The 21,895-nt window shown below is 33.2% G+C and overlaps 1 protein-coding gene and 2 long non-coding RNA genes across 3 annotated transcripts in view; all 3 read left to right on the top strand.

Annotated features, from left to right (window-relative positions):
• The window catches only part of LOC127968360 (CLIP-associating protein 1-B), a 63,096-nt gene extending 62,336 nt beyond the window's left edge, over positions 1-760 (top strand). The window contains exon 42 of the mRNA XM_052569527.1: positions 1-760. This exon is cut by the window's left edge and continues 779 nt beyond it. The gene's annotated coding sequence lies outside the window, so the exon portion shown is untranslated.
• A 14,054-nt stretch (positions 761-14,814) lies between these two features.
• Positions 14,815-15,924, top strand: LOC127968362 (uncharacterized). The gene is made up of 3 exons (XR_008155958.1): positions 14,815-14,962; positions 15,408-15,664; positions 15,829-15,924. It is a non-coding gene; the product is annotated as an uncharacterized LOC127968362 (long non-coding RNA).
• An 83-nt stretch (positions 15,925-16,007) lies between these two features.
• LOC127968364 (uncharacterized) lies at positions 16,008-17,625 on the top strand. The gene is made up of 3 exons (XR_008155960.1): positions 16,008-16,058; positions 16,187-16,251; positions 16,956-17,625. It is a non-coding gene; the product is annotated as an uncharacterized LOC127968364 (long non-coding RNA).
• The last annotated feature ends 4,270 nt before the right edge of the window (positions 17,626-21,895 follow it).

Here is a 21,895-nt window from a genome sequence, read left to right as displayed (position 1 = left end):
GCAGAACTTTTGAGAGCGATAATTGTAACTAAAAATAATCCAAATTGGATTTAGACTCGTTAAACTGTTGTTTTAACCCAGTTGTTGTGGTTTCGGAAAGGTTTGCGCCTGTTTGTGCCGTTTAAAGTGCTAAGTTAGTCTTTTTGTACCCGGTTTTAAATCTTGGTGCTTAAACGAATCACTCTGTGCTTCTGCTGGACGTTTAACTTCAGATTTAATTCGTTTCTCCTTTCCGCGCTTTGGTTTTAAAGGCCTTACGAAAAGAGAAGTCACATTATTCACTCTTGTTAGAAATCCCAAAGAACATTCCACACAGAAAAACGTGTTTTTGTGAAGTGAATCATCTACGATCCTTCTAATAATGATTCATTTAGAATAAAAAAGAGAGAATGTATTTTAAACGAAGATATCTGGACTCTGCATGCATGCAATCGATTCACACAGCGCTGAACCACACAAACATCAACACTGTTATTATATGTGAAGCTGAGAGAATCAAATATGATATTTGTGAATACTTTATAAGGCACTAGATACAGTCCTGCTTGAATCTTTAATTCAGTTTGACAAGAGCGACTCAGATCATTGAGTAAACCCCTAGTTAACTGAGTTTTGCATCAACGCTTCGCTAAAGTAGACTGAGACATGTTTAATATCCACGTCTGTATTTATTTGACACTGCGGCTGTATATATGACCTGGTTTGGTTCATGTTCACCTGTGTAGAATTTGCTCTAGATAAACCCAACCTGAGTTTTCCACTTCTGTGTCTGCGTGAGTTTTATTTCGTGTCATTATTGCACTGGATGTGATATGAATGATTCTTTAAATATTGATCCAGGTGTTGATATTGAGGTTATTGATGCTGACGTCTCTGCGTTTCCTCGTCTTCATTTAACGAGGTCAGTCAGGGATCGTGATGAAGAGACGTGCAATGTTTTAATTGCAGGATGTTTCGTCAGAGCGGGAAACTTCAGTAGAATAATATAATTCATTAATGTCCGAATAATGGGTTACTTTATATATATATATGGATAATACATACAATTGAAAGCAATAGAAATAGAATCTGATCTGATGTTTTAACATTAATGCTGTTTTTATTTCGAAGGCTGAATTTTAAGAACAGACCTAAATCATAATTTACCCCAAAATAAAAAATGTAAAAAGCCTATTGTAAATAAAGGCCAATTTGTGAAGACATTGTGATTATCAATAGAATATATCTAAATAATTTCACCTTGCAATTTAATGCATTTGAAATAGAGAATTTGATCTTAGTCAGGTTTTTAATTTGAGAACTGGAATATATCTGACCATCATGAAAGTAATGACACAATGCCAGAAATGTAGTCCTGAAACAAGTCATTTATTAGTTTTTTCCAGTTGATTTGGGGTGGAATATGAGCTGAAGATGTTAAAAGGCTTTGTGCGACCGAGTTAAACCTCTCAGAAAGTCTCTGTTTCTCTGTGTCCGTCTCTGGTGTCAGTAATGAGATGCTCTTTCATCCGTCACTCTGATGTCTGAAGACTCGCTGGACCTTCACTCCAGACCTTCACAAGTTTCAGTCTTTGTAGGATCTTTGTAGTATTTGTAGTATGTTATGAAAGTAATCTGACTTCTGTGTGCCACCAGCAGGTGGAGATAAAGCAAAGCCTCAGATTCTGGACACTGCTGCACACTAAACTCAAGGTTCACGACTTTGCATTTGGGTTCACCAGATATATAGAGATATATATATATTTTTATAGTTTATAGGGATTAATACAGTGTGTTATGTAATTACATCGGGGGAAATGGTGTAGAATATACTGTATTAATTACATTTTTAAATAAAACAAAAATTCAAGTATCACATTGAATTAAGCATGACATTTTAAAGTAGAAAGAATAGATAGTTTTTCTTGTACAACCTACCCAAATAATGTTTTTTTTTTTTTTTTACTTAGAAATGTAATGTTTTTACAGTTTTACTCATTCTATTTATTTTTTGCATTTTTTAATTCCTTTATATGTAATATTTTACATGAACCATGTAACTATTTTAGTTGATGTGATGTGTTAAATATTTCCAACATTATTTTTTTTATTACAAAGTAAAAACAGCACTGTGTTTGGAATATACATTAAACATGAAGGGAAAGAGTGTGCAATTGTTATCTTTAAAAAAAGTTTGTTATCTAAGATTGTATGACCAAATAGAAGTAATTGTAGCATATAGTGTAATATTTTTTCAAATGTAGTATGCATACTGCAAAAAGTGCTAGTAGTATCATGATGCAATTCTAAACACTTTACTTGCATAACATTTGCATGCACTATGCAGAGAAGAGTATTATAAAGCTGAAAGAAGCTCGCTCGTGATTCAAACATCTTGCTTTAGCCCCAGATATAAACGTGGTTGGGTCCAAGCGTCCATTCGTCCTCTGAGATCGTGGTGGGATGACAGACTTCTGTCTGAATCAGGAATGACACGATGATAATCACTGATGTCTGGAGAGGTACATGTGTCCTGACACACCATCACTGTCCTGTGGTCAGAGGAAGAGCATCATCATCATCATCATCATCATGGAGATGCAGTCAAGCTGAAAATAGCAGGATGAGCCTGATGATCTGTGATTGTATTAGTCTGAGAGATCAGCCGCTGACAGAGCCCTTGACATGGAGAAATTGATTAACTGTAGACTTCATCAGTGGTGGAGTATCATGAGGATTCATTTATGAGCTCAACCATTCCTGTGTCACAGATTTATGAAGTATCACCTTTTTCCACATTAATGGAAACTAAAAAATTAGGATTCACATAGCCTAACATTTGATATAAATCAAGAATGTCACACCAAAATGATGTTGTGTAAGAGCAATTCCAAAATAAATGAAATGAGGTTTCTGGATTGTGCTTATGTGAACATTAAGAGAAGCTTCCGTGTTTTTTTTTTTTGTTTTTTTTTTGTAAGCACAGTAGGAACTTTTGAATGTTTTTTTGAACGTTCTGATAGAAATAATAACAAAAAAATGTAACTAAGAATTTAAAAAAATATATTTTTATGAATTATGTTTAAACAATGTTTTTGCGCTAACTTTATAAAGACCAAACAACTTAAAAAAAAAAGTGTTCTGTCAAAGGTATAAGGAACATGTTTTCAAGAACTTCGGCAGAACGTTAGCAGGAAACGTTCTTAGAATGTTATATGAAAGTTATATGATAGATATATGAACAAAAATTCTTCAACAGAAATCCAGTTCATTCAAAGTTACCTGGATTTTATGTTCTCAAAAGGTTTACATTTTAGTTGCAGATTTTTTTTAACATCACTACCACTTTTAGAACATTCGGTGAACATTCAAAAGTAACATTCCCATGATTGTTGCAAAAAATGGAATGTTCATGAAACCGATATTTAAAAAAGAAGACATTTTGAAAGTTCCGTTTCAGAACTAATATTTTCAACTGATTTTTGTGAGCTTGGATGAAGAGGATGAGTGAATGATTGCTTTAATGCTCATCTGAGATTTCGTATTTCCAGGTTTTGCCTCCTAAAATCCTTTTTTGAGGTTCACGGTCACCTGTGATTGTTTATTCGGAGGCGCGAGTCTCGGCGCTGGGTTGAACCCGTCGGCGGGTCCTCATTAGCGGCCGCTTCTCTCCGCGGTGGCCGCCACCTCATCAACATTCACCCAGCCGGAGAAAATTAATTCTATTAAAGGACTCAATTCCCTCCGCCAGACCTCACTGTTTAAACATCTTTTTAGTGTATGATTAGAGCATATTTCCCAAAGCTGGCCGGGAGTGGCGGCTGGGTCGGGGAGGTCGCGCGAATGAAAGAGGACGACTTCATTGTGCGATGACTGGACCATAAATCATCGGGCGTTTTCTATAAATCACGGCAGATGGCAGGGAGCGAGCGCGGGCTCGTGGGAGTCCACCGGCCCCGGTGCATGCAGGGAAGAGCGGACTGCGGCAGACGCTGGCAGCCGAGCGGGTCACCGAGGAACAGCCCCGGAGGTCCGAGAGACCCACCTCTCCACACTGGCCCGCGTTTAACACGTCTAATCGGGCTGATTAATATGCACGCGCGCCTCGGCTCTCTCGGCCCATGTGAAGCCTGTCAGGCGGACATCAGATGTCTCGTGTTCTGGGGATCCGGGAGGTGGCCGTTCTGTCATCCATTCTGATTATAAAGATGTAATTGAGCAGATATCAAATCTAACGCGGTCGCATTGCAGCAGTGCCTGAATCAGCCCAATGTCATCATCTCACCACAGCCAGACTTCTTCAGCACAGCAATAAAGCCTGAAACATTATTACTGCGTTCTGACACATTTTGCATCCTGAGTATATGTTTTCAAAACTACTTGCGATTTGGATTTGGACGCATGCAGATAACAGGGAACTCTCAATGCTTATATTTTAGGAGAAAATAAAGTTAATAGAACATCGTGAGAAACTGGGTCTCTGACGTCTGACGTGCAGGTTTAATGTTTTTCCCAGCGTGGTCTTGACAGGAATCCAGGTCAGTAACACAAATCATCTTTATGTGTAAAACACTTCATCGTAGCCTAACCAACACTGTCCAGCTCACCATACAGTAAGTCAATAACACTCTTCTCTTGTATTTCATCAAAAATACACCTTTTGATGAACTGCAGGTTCAGCTCTGATGTCAATGCATTGATTTTCCTGTCAGCATTTGTGAACGCAAACAAGATTTGAGGGTAATGGGAGCATATTTGGGGTTGTTGTTCACACAATGCATCATATGACTTCAGAAGACCTCAGATATAGCACATTTATGATGCTTTTACACTTGCATTCATGCATTTTCAAAATGCATTTATCCAAAATGACTTGCATTGCATATAGGGAATGTGTTTTATTAGCTCTTGCATTCCCTGGGAATCGGAGTCATGACCTCTGACCTTCAGGAATACAACGATCTTAAAAAGATTCAAGTATTCTCTTCACCTTTTACTCTGAACAGTAAACTAAACCATTGCACTGAATCTGCAGTTGGTCTGTTTTTTATGCTTTGTAATTTGTCACTGAAAAAAATGACTGTCTAATTTCTAATCCAGATACTGATGGATGAATTCAAGACGTGGGGATTTCCAGTGGAAGTGCTGAAGTGTCCTTTCTGAAAGCAGACTCCGGTTTGGTCTGCTCTTGATCTTCATTCTTCAGAGAACTCACTAAATAAAGCGTCTCTTCTTCACACATGCAGACATCTTTATGTTTCTGCTGTTTTACTGCACGTCTGGATTATTTAAATCGCTGCTGGATTACACCTGAGGCCTGCGTTTACGCGTCTGTTTATTTACTGACACTGTCAGCTCATGGAAATGCTTTTTAAACTGATGTTAAATGTCACTTACTTATAGAACTACATATACATGATGCATTTTTACCAAGTCTTACATTTATGCATTTAACAGGATCCTATCCAAAGCATTTGCTGGCAATCCACATACAGATGAGAAGACTTCACATATGCAGAGACGTGAGGGTGAGCTTCTCATTATAAATGCATTTGAAATATTTACTGATGCATTTATGTTTTGATGTGTATTTGCACAAATCATTCCACTAGGGGGCGTGTTATGCTGATAATTCATGTGCTCTCATGTGACTTGTTGCAGTCTTATATTATTTCTTACATGCTCTAATATTGTTTACTGTAGTAAACTGGGCCGCTGCAGCATATAAAAGAGTCTCTTGGCGGGAAAAACACTTTTTTTTATCATCTGTCATAATATCTTAGTTCATTCGACTGATTTGTGATATAATCAAGCATGATCAATTGCAAAGTATTAGCAATTTAAACTTAGTTAATCTGAATGCAAAAGAATACATATTTGCAAATATATGCTTTTAACACTTATTTGCATAAATATATTTCTAGCACTAATTTTCTTGTGCAATTTTTTAATAGTTTTGAAAATATATTTTAAACATATAAATAAACTTCATTAAAGGATTTAAAAAAAGGTTTTGCCCTCCATTTATTTTAATCAAAGAAAAAATCATATAACGCATATAAATAAAAATCAGCAAGAGACAAACTTTACATTGTTTGAAAAACAAATTTATATATATATAATTATTATTATCAATATTACATATACTGCTTATTTTTTTACATATATAATCCAAAAATTAAGCTTTATGAAATTATTATAATTCTAGTTTTGACCTCTAGAAGACTATTCCATCAACATTCGCATTTGCATAAATGTAGGACATTATAAGATTGGAAATGTGTTTTCTTTCCCCTAAAATAAATTATTAAATATAATTTAATAATAATTTAAATATATATATATTTATTTTTTGGTCAAGTGTATTTAATTGAGCTTCACCACTTACAAAATAGTTTTTACATGTATTTAAATTGTGTTTTGTTCAGAAAAAAAGCAGTGTTGGTTGTTTATGTGCATTTTACAACAATTTCAAGCACACGTCATGCAAAATATTTTTAGAACTATTGGTATTAAAATGATATAATCAAAGTTTCTATGCATAAACACAGATTCCAGTGTAGTGTATAAGACGTGTGTGTGATTGTTGGTGAAGGATGGCTTCCTCTGAGCCGCTGGATTTATGACAGGCCCTCGGCCTCTCTGATCTGCTTTAGCTCCAGTGACCTTTGACCCCTGGGGCCATCGGGGCTCCTCCCTGATTGGCTGAGAGCTGGTTTAGGAGCGTTCGTCGTCCATCGCTCTCCGGGCTTCAGCTGGAGCTCACATCTGGTTGAAATTGCCACCTCTGCTAATTACACACGATTGCTCTTGTTTGTTATTGTTTGTTTTGTGATCCATAAACAGGGTTTAATGGTCAGAGCCTGTACGGTGTCACCGGGGGGCCGCTGCTGCTCCTTTCATGTCTCACAGTAAATGATCTGTGTTTGTGATATATAAAAACAGAAATAAACAATGTTCAGATCAGCATGCATTCACTCCTTCAGTGCAGACGCAGAACACGTGTTATATCAGCTTTTGAGGACATTTAATTGAATTTAATCCACGAGTGTATATTATGGTTTCACATCTGATATTTCTGGTTTGTAATTTAATAAAAAATATAATATTAGTTTATTTCTCTAATGCTTTTAATCATAAAAATAGTGTATGTAATTGTAATCTTAGTATGATTGAGATACTATTTTAGTTTTTATAATTTTTATTATTATTAGATATATATATATATATATATATATATATATATATATATATATATATATATATATATATATATATATATATATATATATATTGTTGAAATGAGAGATGTTGCCTTCATGTGTAGCTGAAATAAGTATTTTTTTATTTTATTATTAGTAATTTTTATTTTATTAAATATTTCATTTAACATATATTTCATATTACAATATTTCAGTAAAAAAAATCCAGTTAAGATTTATTTTTTTTACATTTTACATTTTAGTTTCAGTTTTATTTTTACTTAACTGTAATAACCAAGTTACAAATTAAAGCCACAGTTTCTGTTTTATTTCCACAAAGCTTTTTATTTAATAAACAAATAAATGTAATAAATATTTCATTAATAAACCAATAATCAAAATAAAATCTATATATTATTTTCCAGTTATTTTATACATATAAAATATATACATTTAACTTAATACACAACATTAAACACACATTAAATCATATATATATATATATATATATATATATATATATATATATATATATATATATAATTTATTTATGTATTGGTACTTTTATTTTGTAAAACATTTAAAAATAAATATTATTTAAAATTTGAAATTAATCATTAGTCTTTTTTTACTGAACATTGACTGCTAAATACAGCATTAAAACAGGCTATTAAGATATAAATATAAACATTAACATCAGATGAAACCATGTGTATTGTAAAATAAAGTGCAGTTTAAATACATTTCACTTGACTTTAAACATTAATCATACATTAAAATCAATATTTATTTCCCATTTTTACGAACATATTTAATTTTTAAAATATATATATATATATATATATATATATATAATTTTCTCATATATAAAAGTGTATTAATTTGTCAGTAAATGTTTTTCCTGAGCTCTGTGACTGCTAAATGCAACTATACGGCATGCAGATATTAAGATATTACAAACATCAACATCATATCTTTCTGTAAACAGCTTTAAATAATATGTATTTTGAAAGCGAAAAAACAGCAACTTGACTAAAAGCCAGATGTCCATCCTTTGCTCTAACGGACTGTAAACCTGTCCGGTCGCTCTCAGGATAAAGTGTGTGTCCAGTGGAGAGTCTCTGAGAAGGTTTCTCTCGTTCTCTAGTCAAACAGAAGAGCAGAAGAGCAGAAGCAGAGCTCATCGATTCCTCTGGTAGATCACACTTTAAAGAGGAGCAGCCCCATTAGCCTCTTCTTCTCTCTTTAGTTCTCCTCTCGTTCTTGTTCATGTCCAGCTGGGCTTCTCCTTCCCCGGCGAGACCCTTCAAACACTTCATTAAAGTGTTTCAGCGTGAGTCCTTGGCTGAATATTAAACTCAGTTCTGCTCGCGGACAGAAGACGAGGAGACGCTCGTGAGACTGGATCTGTGTAGAACTGCATCTGAACTCCACACAGTGTAGATGTGATTGTGTTGAATTATCTACAACAGCAAACACTGTCCATACTACACACTGTACACTACTAGTGTGCACTTTTAAGCTCTTTCAGTGTACAAACGTCCAGCTTCAGCTCAGGCTTCTCGTGTGTTTCTAATCTTTCCTGATTGTGGTCAAGGTCAGAATAAGGTCAGAGATATCTCCAGATGAACTCTTCCTGGACTGAAGCAGCTCAGCTTTACTGGATTCTCCATCAATCATGTTTTAGAGTCTCATCTGATCCTCAGGATCATTTGAGGAGCGAGCGTTTATTTTGTCAATGTTAAAGTACCTCTTGTGTACCAGATGCAGATGTAGCACACGGTTTTTTCTATGCTGGGAAAAAAACAATATCCTTGTAAGGAGAGACCTGAGCTGAACATTTCTGATAATACAAGGTTTATTTTATTTTATTTTATTTTATTTTATTTTTTTTAATTTTTTAATTTTTTAATTTTTTAATTTTTTAATTTTTTATTTCATTTTATTTTATTTTACAAATTTTATTTAATTACATATTATACTGTCTGCTTTTATATTCTATTAATTAATTAATTTTATTTTATTTTCTGTCATTTTTGGACCTTTTTTTTAAAATATAGGCTATTCTTTAAAATATCTTTTATTATGTTTTACCTTTTGTTATTTTCGTACTTTATGGTAGCCATAAAGACCCAACACCAAACAGTCTCATAACATTCACTAATGACTTTTAGATAAATGTTAGGACACTTTTTTAAAGCAATGCATTTAAATTTTTTTTAATTTTAAAGCATTGTTTATGGAATTGTACTTATAACTTTATTAATATTTGATAGACGTTGACTCATAACATCGGGAGAAAATGTTCTTTGTACAACATTCTCGGAACATCCTTAAGTTGCCATAATGTTGAGAGAATATTAAAACGAACATTCTAAAAATATTATATTTTGGATACAATTTAAATAATAGAATGATTCAAGAATCGTTTTAAGAGCCTTTACATAGCAATTTGATTAATCTAACATCGGACACTTTAATCTTCAAATAGCATTAGAACAAAGATAGTAGCACATTGTTAGATTTTTTAACCTTTAAATAAATTCTAATCAAAACAAGAAAATCAAGTTTTATAATTTAAACATTAGAGTTTTAGGCCTATTTACATTATTTTATGTAAGTGTCTGTTACGCTGTTTAAAAGATCTCATTGATTTATGTATGAAACATCATCATTTCATCTCTTTTCTCTAAATATTGCACCAAATTGCATATTTTTGCTCAGTTTGAGTGTCTGAATAAAACTGAGCTGCTTTCCCTTCATATTCTCACTATATTAGACTATGAGCCATAAACGCCTGGTCTCAAAAGAAAACGAAAACATGCAAACATTTAAATAATGTTCCTTTCATAAAAACTTTTGTGTGTATGTGTGTGTGTGTTCACTATTACTTCATATGTCAGGCTTTACAGGGTTAAATTATATTCCCAAGCTCTTTCACATCTAGAAAGTGATGTATTCCCAAGTGAAATAAAAGGAGCAGTGCTTTATTGTGTTTATAAATGGATTGATTTGATGTAAAAAAAAATGCACTTCTGGAATCAGGAACGTGCATTAGGGAACATAAATAGAATATGTTGATTTTACGTTGTCTGAACGTTTTTTTGCACTTTAAAGCAAAACTCTGCATGCCGTTCGATCTCGAAATCTGTGTGTGTTCTGTGTTTTCTCTGAGGAGTGAACGCTGCTCCTCGCATTGTCTTTTTCTTGCTTAGATTTCTGTTTCCGCTCTTTTTGCATGAACCCTCGAAGTGACGTATGGATGCTGGCACATGAGTTTCCAGACGTATGCATGTGTGCAACCGAAAGAGCGGCTTCGGTTATCTGCGTGGGATCCTGTGAGGAGGGAAATGAGGAAGAGGAAGGTGTTGGAGGTCAAGGGCAGCAGCTGTGAAGGTGGAACGGCTTCTCTCTTATCCTCGTGCATTCGGCTGTCAGGAAGCCCCCGAAACGCTGACATTAATGCAAATTATAGTTTGATAATTTAATAACTCGGCCGGCTTGATCCGTCCGTTTTATTGTAATTATCTTCAGCCAGGGGGTTGCGTTCCATCATGGTAAAATAAACATCATCTATCATCCTTGCTGATGATTAGCCTGTGACAGGCCGGGGAAGCTGGTTTGCATTAATCAGGCCTGATGCCGTCTGCACGAGTCCGGCTCTATTTTTCACAGGTCCAGATTAGATGGCGTCCGCTGGGCTCGGTTTAAGGTCATTGCTGTGGCGATAATCAGAGCCGGATCACTAGTGTGTTAGCGTCATACATCCAACTAGTTAATCTAACGCACAGCATCTGCTGGTTGACTGCAGGCTGGATGTGTTTCAATGCTGCAGGATTACAGTCAATAACATTTAAAGATTTGGAAAATAACTTCTCTCTTTATTGATAGTAGAGGTGGGTGATACTGCAAAATTTGGTAATGATCCGATACCAAATATATATAGGGTCAGTATCACCGATACCGATACCGATACGATACTTTTTACGAAACTTTTGTGTAGGGGAGAGCAAATAATGTCATTATTTACGAGGTGGATGAATGATCAATTATTTAGGCAATATTTTTCATTAATGTATTGAAGTCCACAAAATTATTAGTTATTAGGCACGGTAGAATGAATTCTTTACAGCGTAAAAAAAAGAAAGAAAGAGAGATCACCCCAAAATGTACGTTTTCTCTCAGGTCATTTAAGATGTGGATGAGTTTGTTTCTTCATCAGGTTTGGAGAAATGTAGCATTGCATCAGTGTCTCATCAATGGGTGCTCTGAAGTGAATGGGTGCCGTCAGAATGAGAGTCTGATTAAAACATCACAATCATCCACAGCCACTCCAGTCCATCAGTTAACATCTGGAGAAGAACAAATCCAGTATTCAGACGTTTTTAAACCATTGCTTCCAGCTAAAATATGTCTATAATCCATAATAGCGCTTCCTCCAGTTAAAAAGTCCATCTCGTGTTGTCTCTCACATCAAAATCCAGCCATTTAAAGCTGTTTTGGCTTGTATATGGTGCTTGGTTTATGCAGATTTCTCTCCTGATTCAGACCAGAACACATTTTCACCAGAGGAAGCATTATTATTGGTTTATGTACTCATATTTTAGCTAAAAACAGATGATAGATTTGTTTATTACAAACACACGGCTTTTGGCTTCCTCAGTGCACTCAAATGTGTTTGTCAAGTCACCTTTATATACGTATATAACACTTTAAATAAAAGTAGATTGTGTCTAAGAAACTGAACAACATTAATTAGGAAAACAGTGTGTTAATGCGTGTTTCATGAGAGAGAAGGGCTCTGAACCTGAAGCCTTTCTTCAGAAGAAGTGTGTCTTTGTGAAGATGTAAGCTGCATTATTTATGTCCAAACCACTGTTATGTTTCTGACCCGTGTGGCATTGAGATGAAAGCGCGGTGGACGCTGTGTTTTGGGTTTGCTGGGGTGAGTTTGAGCTGTTTGGGTAAGTGGGTGTGTCCTGGGACCGCTCTTTTTTCCTTTAGATGTACTCATTTTCATCAAGCTCTTTTAGTGCACAACTCATAGTATTTCTAATATGAAAGCTCTCACAGCTTTATGTCTTTTATTGTATACTAATATTTTCAGAATGACATAGCGCCTAGCATTTTAAAATAAATAGTATGAAGTGTGTACACCGTGCAAAGTATGTGAATGCGGTATGCAAACAAATAAACTTTGTAAGATATCGTATCCCACAATGCACTGCACTCAACATTACTTTCCTTTTCTAGTATGCTGTAAAGAATTGTTTTTCAAAGTTGTAACTACAAAAAAAAATGACTGGAGTTTGCTTTATAAGAAAATACTGTTTCAGTCTTTCTGCTTCAAAAAATCTGTGCTAAATTGAATGTGTTATTTGCCATTTTTTATAGTTATTTGTAAAATGCATTTTAAATAGTATTCTTTTTTTAATATTTTTTAAAATAATCTCTTTCTTGGCATTTTACATTAAAAAAAATCACTGCACACTGTCATATTATTTACTTAAATATAACAGGAAGCAGTTCATTATATAATTACAGTTATCACAGCTTTTTTACTTTACCTTTTAATACTTTATTCTTATATTTTTCTTTTTTTTAATTAAGTTAAATATTTAGTATTTTTGTTGTATTTTTATAATTTTGATAAATGTCTGTATAGTTTTTTTCTAAATTGTTATTTTAGTTTTATTTATTTTGGTGCCTAATTTTAAGCTAAACAGAATTTAGAAATGTTTCTTTGGCAACTAGTTTGAATATATATATTTTTTTTATATATTTGAATGTTTTATTTTATCTCTGTTAATTTATATTTTATTTCCAATTACAATTGTTTAATGATTTTAGTTTAATTTATTTATTTTACTTTAAATATAGCAAGCAATGATCTCATTTTAGTATCATTGTGGTTATTCTAGTTTTTATTAATATTGTCAATTCACTTTTTTATATTTTCCTTTCACTTAAATTTTAGTACATTTTTTTAAAGCAATTTATATGTGCTTATCTCATTTTTATTAGTTGTATAATATTTATGTTATTTTAATTACATGTATTTCAGTTTTAGTTATTTAGGTACATCAAGTTAAAGCAAACAAAAATGGGAAATGTTTCCTCGGTTAACTTGCTGAAATAAAATACGTTTAAGTGTATTTATATTTGGTTAACAAATATTTTATTTCAAGTGACAAAAAAATATATTTAGTTTTTTTTTCAAAAATGGTTTTAGATTCAGTTAACGAGTGCTGTGTGCTTCAATTTTATACTTTTCCTTTTTCGTTAAAATATTGGTTAAAGTATTAGTAACTTTGTTATTTGTAATTTTATTGTAATTATTTTTTTTAATTAATTAATCATTAATTAAACCCAAACAGTGAATGCATTAACTAACACGATCTAGCAATGAAAAATATATATTAATAAATAAATACAATAATTCAATTTTTTAATAAATAATTATTTATATATATATATATATATATATATATATATATATATATATATATATATATATATATATATATATATATATGCTTTATAAAAATATAATAATAATATATATATATATATATATATATATATATATATATATATATATATATATATATATATATATATATATATATATATATATATATATATATATATTTGTATGTATTAAAACCCCAGAGTTTGTTTTGTTTGAGTGTGTTGAAATAGTAAAAATAAGACATAAATGAAGAAAAGCATTGGAAATCTCCACTTGTTTGATAAGGATTTCATGACATGATTAGGATGATCTATTACTGAAACACGTCTCGACATCCAACAGCGCGTCTCTTCAGATCAAAATGGATAATGCGTATCACAAGAGCTCTTTATCACAATTGTCCCTAAAAGTCCCCAAAACAGATGGTACGTTATTTCAAAAACAGATGCTATTTTGCATAGAAACATGGCATGAATATTTATGTGTAATTATTTCATGACACTGACAGACCCAGAGTCCAGGAATCGTCTCGCGGGCCACGGCGAAAAATCACTGGCAGAATAAGAAAAATAGTTTTAGGGACAGAAAAACTGTGCCACTTATGGATGAGGAGAACTGAATCATTTGTCCTGGTCCTGTTGAACTCATAGAAACAAATATATACATAAGAAATGATTCTTCTTCATTATTGTTTTGTGTAATACTTTTCAGTTTGGTTTTGTGCTGTTTATTTTTATAAACAGAGTGAGTTATTATTATTTTTTTAAGTATAATTGAGAAGCTATTGTAGTTTTTGTTCATTGAATTAGTTTTTATTTTAAATGTTTTCATTTAGATTTTTGTTAAATTTCTAATAATTGTGTTTTGTGCATTTAAAAAAAGTAACCGTTTTTACTAATTTATATTTTAGTTTAAGTTACTTTAGTGCCTCATGTTCAACTAATAATTAAATAACCTATAAGTAAATAAGTAACTAAAAAAGTTTGTTTTATTTTATTTCAGTTAATGTTTATTTTATGTTAACTTGTACTTATTTTAGTATTTATTATTATTATTATTATATACACTCTAAAAAACGCTGGGTTGTTTTTTCAACCCAACTGCTGGGTTGAGGCCGTTGGATAGGACTTTCGGATGTTTTAACCCAAGTTTGGGTTGAAAATAACTATCTTTTTTAACCCAGCGGGGGTGGGTTGAGGACGCGGACGTGAAGGAGAGCACGCACGTCACGTCAAAATCGTACGTCTCCAGTGCGAGCAGCCGCCATTTTCTCAGCGTGATAGAAGCGAGAAGCGAGTGAAAGACTATGGTAAGTAAATATTCAAAATGTAAAGTTATCTTTTATTGTTTACCCGGTTGTATGAAAGGCGGAAGGTTTTATGAAAGGCGGAAACAAAGGAGCTTAACGTTATATATATATATAAAAAAACGGACGCGGTTTTCGCCTCGGACACGGAGGTCTTAACTGCCTCATGTAACGTTACTGAACGGAGGATGTACTTTTAATATAACGTCTGTGAATGTATTTTGTCATATTTACATAAGATTTTACATTATCTGTTCTCTTTGAGGCGTTAACAGACGGTTATGGTCACGGTTACGCTCATGTGAATTTGTCTTTTTTTTTCGCGGTTAAACTGAATGTATGTTTGTCTCCTAAAGGAAACGATATTGTGTAGTAAAGACTAGCATAATTATTTTGAGGCTGTTGAAGTGGTAACTGTTAAAAGTATGTTTTACATGTAATATTTCAGACTTGTCAAGCTTGTGTCTTCATTGTCCTCGCGCTGAGAGTTAAAGACACAGAAGCTGTTTGTGTGAGGAGTCACAGACCTGTGTGAGGATGAGGAGGAGGTGTTCTTCTGAAGAGAGGGACAGACGGTTTAAGGAGAGTAAACTTCAGAATAACATCAAGTTATCTTTATTTTTACTAAGACTAAAATAATGTGTGTGTGTTTTTTTTAGATGTTGAAATCCAGAGACAAGATAACTTCATTCTTTTGAGACTGATGTAAGTTAAATTATTATTACTTTTTTTTTTTTTTTAGAAAATTTATGTTTCTGTTGTGTCCTGCCTGTTAACTTCACATTTTGATGCAAAAACGGTGTGATTTTATATATGTATGTATGTATATGTTAATATTTTATTGAAACCATTGATGTCCCTCTTTGCAGAACTCAAACTAACTGGAGTTAAGGACACACAAGTCTGCTTGTGTGAGGAGGTGGTTTTCTCAGCTTCTTCTGAAGAGAGGGAAAGATCGTTTAAGGCAAGTAAACTTCATAATGTCATGTTATCAGTTGTTGTTGTGTTTTCTACTAGGAGTAAAATAATGTTTGTTTTTTGTTTTTGTAGATGTTAAAAGCAAGAGACATGGGAGATCATCATTCCCTTGAGATTTTATGTAAGTTATTTTTAGAAAATAAATTTTTCTGTTGTCTCCTGCCAGTTTACTTCACATTTTGATGCAACAACAGTGTGATTACGTGCTCATTTCATTAAGACCATTGATGTCTGTGTTTTTTATTGCAGAACTCAAACCAACTTTGGCGTTGTCTGATTTGGAGAGTCATTATTCTTGGTCTTCGCTCTTAGAGGTAAAGTTCACACAAAAAATCATTTACTTGCCCTCAAGTCATTCCAAACCTATAAGACTTTTGTCTGTCTTTACAACATAAATTAATATATTTTTAGTTTTCTCATAATATTTGTTAATCTATTTATAGTTTAGATAATCAGTATTTTCAAGCTTCATAAATATAGTTATTGTAGAAGTAAATTCTGATATTTATATATGAATACATCTTAAATTATATGATAGCAAACATGTATGTTCAAAATAAAATATTGGTCTCCCAGACCAGCAATGGAGGACACAAAAAGAGAATATTAAATATATTCATATGTTTTCCAAAAAATTAGCAGATTTTGTATGAGTCTGGAAAAACATGAGGAGAGTAAATTATGAACATTTTAATTATTTGTTGAACTAACGGTTTGAAGAGCAGCCCTCCATGTATATGAATATTGTGAGGTATGTGAAGGTCATGTCTGTTTTAATGTTTCAGTAAAGAAGCTTTCTGAAAGCAATATTTATTCAAACAATATCGCATGTCCTCACACTAGTGCTGCCATTATAGCCTCCTAGAGCGCTGTGGTGGACTGAGACATTAAACAACCGCACAAAGTGTTGAAACTTTAAAACCGATTATTTACCTATCCTTACGGATGTGAATACACCTCTACCTGAAAATCGATAGTTTAATTAAATGTTTAATTTTTTCAAATGTGTTTCTCTTAGGCCACTGATGAAGAGCAGGCGGTGACTGGGATGAATGCTGGTCAGAGAGGAGAATCTTCTTTCCCCTAAACAGCACTGGTTTTAAAGGAGGACGCTGCCCTGGATGATGTAGAAGATGTCAGATGCTGTGCTGATGGGGTTTCTTCATGATTACATCAGTTATGCTAAAGAGATCGTGAAAATTGACCGTGATGCATGATCTGTATTCATGGACAATGAAACAAACTGTAAGTGTATAATTTGTTAAAAAAAAAAAGTTAAATGCTTTTTCTGTGTTGTTTAGTAGAAGAGTTTACACTCTGTCATTCATACACCTGCACACATTCTTTCACACACACACACACACACACACACACATGCGTCTGTTAAAGGTTATAATATCAAAGTTAATGTTGTGATTTATTTGTGTACTGTCATGCCAGAATAGTTGGAAAAAAAACTAACTAATTGTAAATTTATTGTATGTGTTTTCGTATATTTTTATACAATATATACAATTGAACAAAGTCCAATTTGATCTTAAGTTATATTCATCAAATGTTCAATGCTTTGTTTATGAACTCTGTAGTTGTTAATGCCATCCTTTTCTGCATTTCTTCTAACATGTTACTTTTTGACTTTTCTCTTGTTTTTAATAAATATTTTCCTTTTGGTAATTATTGTTTGTGTGTAAAAGTGATATTTAAAATGAACAACATTTGTAGGTTTAATGCCTAGCTCAATTTGGGTTATTTTTAACGTAGAAATGCATTGTTTCCCCACATGGCTGCACTCTGCGAGTTTATTTTCTGCCAGCAGGAGGCGCTAAGAGCGGGAGAGGTAGGTTTCTCCGGTAACGGCTGCAGAGCGGTAGTGAGCTCACAAACGCTGCCTTATCAAGCACATGCGAAATGATATCGAACATTTTCTAAATACAGTAGTTTTCCTTCTGAAATACAGTGATAAAAAAACACCCGCTCTGTTTTCTTAAACCCTGCAATATAGTCATTTTAAACCATAAAAAAGGCAACCCAGCAGGCTGGGTTAAATATGATAACCCAACTGGTTGGGTTAAAACAACCCAGCGCTGGGTTCGTCCCTTTTTGACCCAGCGCTGGGTTGTCAAAATAACCCAAATTGGGTTGTTTTCAACCCAGCAGTTTTTAGAGTGTATAATTATTAATAACCCTGTTTCTTTTCCCCCCCACTATTTCATTAAATTAAATAATGCACTGCATTAATAAATAATACATTATTTATAAAGTGATATTCAAGGTACTCAAAAACTAAAAAAATAAATAAATAATGTAAAGCAATACACTCTAAAAAACGCTGGGTTGTTTTTTCAACCCAACTGCTGGGATGACTTTCGGATGTTTTAACCCAAGTTTGGGTTGAAAATAACTGTCTTTTTTAACCCAGCGGGGTGGGTTGAGGACGCGGACGTGAAGGAGAGCACGCACGTCACGTCAAAATCGTACGTCTCCAGTGCGAGCAGCCGCCATTTTCTCAGCGTGATAGAAGCGAGAAGCGAGTGAAAGACTATGGTAAGTAAATATTCAAAATGTAAAGTTATCTTTTATTGTTTACCCGGTTGTATGAAAGGCGGAAACAAAGGAGCTTATTTTTTAGTTTTTTGGGCGGGTTTGTGCTAATGTTTTTTTTTTTTTTTTCCTGAAGGATACATATGATGCTTAACTTTAAAAATATATATTTATAATTAAGATAATGCATTTATTTATTCTTCAGTGAATATTTTTATTATAATGATTTTTAATATTATTATTTATAAATATTACTGTATAGTTTTCATGAATTTTCATTTATTAGTTTTTATTTTATATTTTGTCTTTACTTTTCAGTCTTATTAATTTTTTTTTGTTTAATTTCTTTGTCTATAATTATAGCTTATAAAAAAATTATTAGTTTGACTTATTTTAGTACTTAGTTAACAAAAATGAGACGTGTTGCCTTGATAACCAGCTGAAATAAAAAAAGTTTAAGTTCTCTGTTTTAATTTAATGTTTATTTCAAATGTTTTTTAATGTTTTATGGTTATAGTTTTAATCTTAGTTATAGTTAACTTTAATAAGCCTGAGAAGGCAAGTTTATATCTATATTTTACATATAAAAAAGATATTATAGGATGAAAAATAGAAAAGGTAATTCCAACATTTTGTCTCATAATTTGTACTATTTTTCATGTTTATGTTTCACAATATCAGACATTTTATATAATTTGATTTCAAGATATAATAAACTTATTATTATTTTAACGTATTTTAAAAAATATTTCTTTAATTTTAATAATAATTTCTTTTTTTAAATATAATTTTTTTAATAATTATTATTTTATATTTTTGTTAAATCAAAATGTTGATATATTACTAAGTATATTTATAACTCTATAGATACATGCAATGCCTTACTTTATATTAATTTTTTTAAATCAATTTGTTTTACACTATTTAAGAAATAAAATGTTTTTACAAACTATTTTTAGATATATTTACTCACTCATTATCTAATATGTTTACTGAGCTTTTTTTCAGTGCATTCTGAGATTTTTGATGAAATAAATGATGCCTGACTGACTAAAAGAAGGTACTTTAGAAGGACTCTTACTGATTCTACAGTCTTTATGTCAGATCTATGATACCTTAAGATGCTGTCTAGGTAGGGAGCTCACTAGGGTTTATAATGAAATCACACACAGCTTCTGTAGTCTTCTCTGGCTCTGGTTCTCCTGGTGTTGGTTAGACGTCCCCCCCGTCGCTGACCTCTGGGCACTACAGAATTATGCAGTTAGGAATATTAATATTCACCAGACCCGCCCTCCTGACCCCCCGGCATCAGCCGCACGCTCTGATTGGCTGACTGCTGTCTTATTATAATGAGGAGGGCAGAAGTCAGTGGGACAGAGCCATGAGATATTAATAAGTCTTAAAATCGGCCCCTGAGGGCCTCCGCTTTAAATTTGCAGGATCTCCATCACTTTTGTGAGCTTTTGCCATGAGTCTCGTCTGCCTCTGGGCTTCAGACCACAGGAACCAGAAATCACTGATCAGCTCTTTAATATCTCAATTGCGTCTACACTGAAAAAAAAAAAAATCTAAATCTGCTGCTGGAAAAAAGTTTTTAATACTCCAGTAATTGTTATTAAGAACTTAAAATAATTTTTTAATGCTGTTTTGCAACATAGAAATGTTGAGAACATACAACATTAATCACACATTAAAACAACGAGAGACCAACGAAACCAGTCAGAATGATCATACATTTTTTTTTTATACATCATCTGAAAGCTGAATAAATTATCTTTCCATTGATGTATGGTTTGTTTGTAACTATTTGCTTTGTGCAATTCATTCTGGGATTTTTGGTGAATGGTAAATGTGATGCCTGACGTAAAAAAATAAATAAATAATTCATATCTTTTATTTTGATTATTTTAACACTCTATTTTTTAATTATTCGCGAACCTGCTCCCAACTCCCAAACTGACTCAAATGATTCGCGAACCCACTACGAACTCCCGAACTGATTCAAATGATTCACGATCCCCAAACTGACTCAAATTATTTGCAAACCCACTCCGAACTCCCGAAATGACTCAAATGATTCGAGATCCCCAAACTGACTCAAATGATTTGCAAACCCGCTACGAACTCCGGAACTGATTCAAATGATTCGCGATCCCCAAACTGACTCAAATGATTCGCGAACCCGCTACGAACTCCCGAACTGATTCAAATGATTCGAGATCCCCAAACTGACTCAAATGATTCGCAAACCCGCTCCGAACTCCCGAACTGACTCAAATGATTCGCGAACCCGCTACGAACTCCCGAACTGATTCAAATGATTCGCTATCCCCAAACTGACTCAAATGATTCGCAAACCCGCTCCGAACTCCCGAAATGACTCAAATGATTCGCGAACCCGCTACGAACTCCGGAACTGATTCAAATGATTTGCGATCCCCAAACTGACTCAAATGATTCGCGAACCAGCTATGAACCCCCGAATTGATTCAAATGATTCGCGATCCCGCTCCGAACTCCCGAACTAAATGAGGGGGTGGCCAGCCTAGCAACTATTGAAGGGGTTTTATATACAGCAGTCAACAGGCGACCTTAATAATAAATCATTTTATTAGTATGTAGATTTTCTTGAGCTAGAAAGAACTACTGAACATAAATAAAATATGCAAAAGGATTTTGAAAAAATCCCCTTAGAAAGAGCTACTGCATTACTTCATTAGCTTGCGTCTGACCTCCAGCGATATCATTCAGCCTTGGTGGGGTGTCAGATTACGAATTTTTATTTTTATTTTAAATATTTAAAAAAATATTTTTATATTAAAACAAAAATAACTTAAATATATTTATTCACTTGTCAGTGAATATTTAAGCTGCTCCAAAGTATGAAACATTTGAAACATTTTTTGAGGAATTTTAGTAAATATTTTAGATTTTAAATGATCTCTTTAATATCTTAGTTGTGTCCTACACTGAAAAATACTCCAGTAATATAATTAAAAACATTGAAAAATAATATATATATATAGGCTTTATCACAATTTACACAAATTATCCAGTTCAAAAGTTTACATCACTGCTACAAATTTTCCCCCTTTAATATTTGCATCTTTTCACTGTTTAAAAAAAACAAACAAAATGACGTTTTTCATAATGCACCAGATTTACTTTTATTTTTTAAAGAAAAATATTTTAAGAGATTAATGCCTGGTTCACACGGGACGATTTTAAAATTGTCGGCCGATTTTCCAAACCTGAGAGACCCCACACACAGCGATTAAAAAATCACGGGTCTAACAGTTTTGGTCGCTCCGTGTGTGGTGTGCAGCCACACGGCAATATCAACACATCACACACGAACCGATTTGACTCCCGAGCATTCCCAGGTCAGACGGGAAATCTCGCAAAATCCCTCGAGAT

Source organism: Carassius gibelio, chromosome B11 (genome assembly GCF_023724105.1).
Source record: "Carassius gibelio isolate Cgi1373 ecotype wild population from Czech Republic chromosome B11, carGib1.2-hapl.c, whole genome shotgun sequence".
NCBI lineage: Eukaryota > Metazoa > Chordata > Actinopteri > Cypriniformes > Cyprinidae > Carassius > Carassius gibelio.
This window is presented reverse-complemented; position numbering and strand designations above follow the sequence as displayed.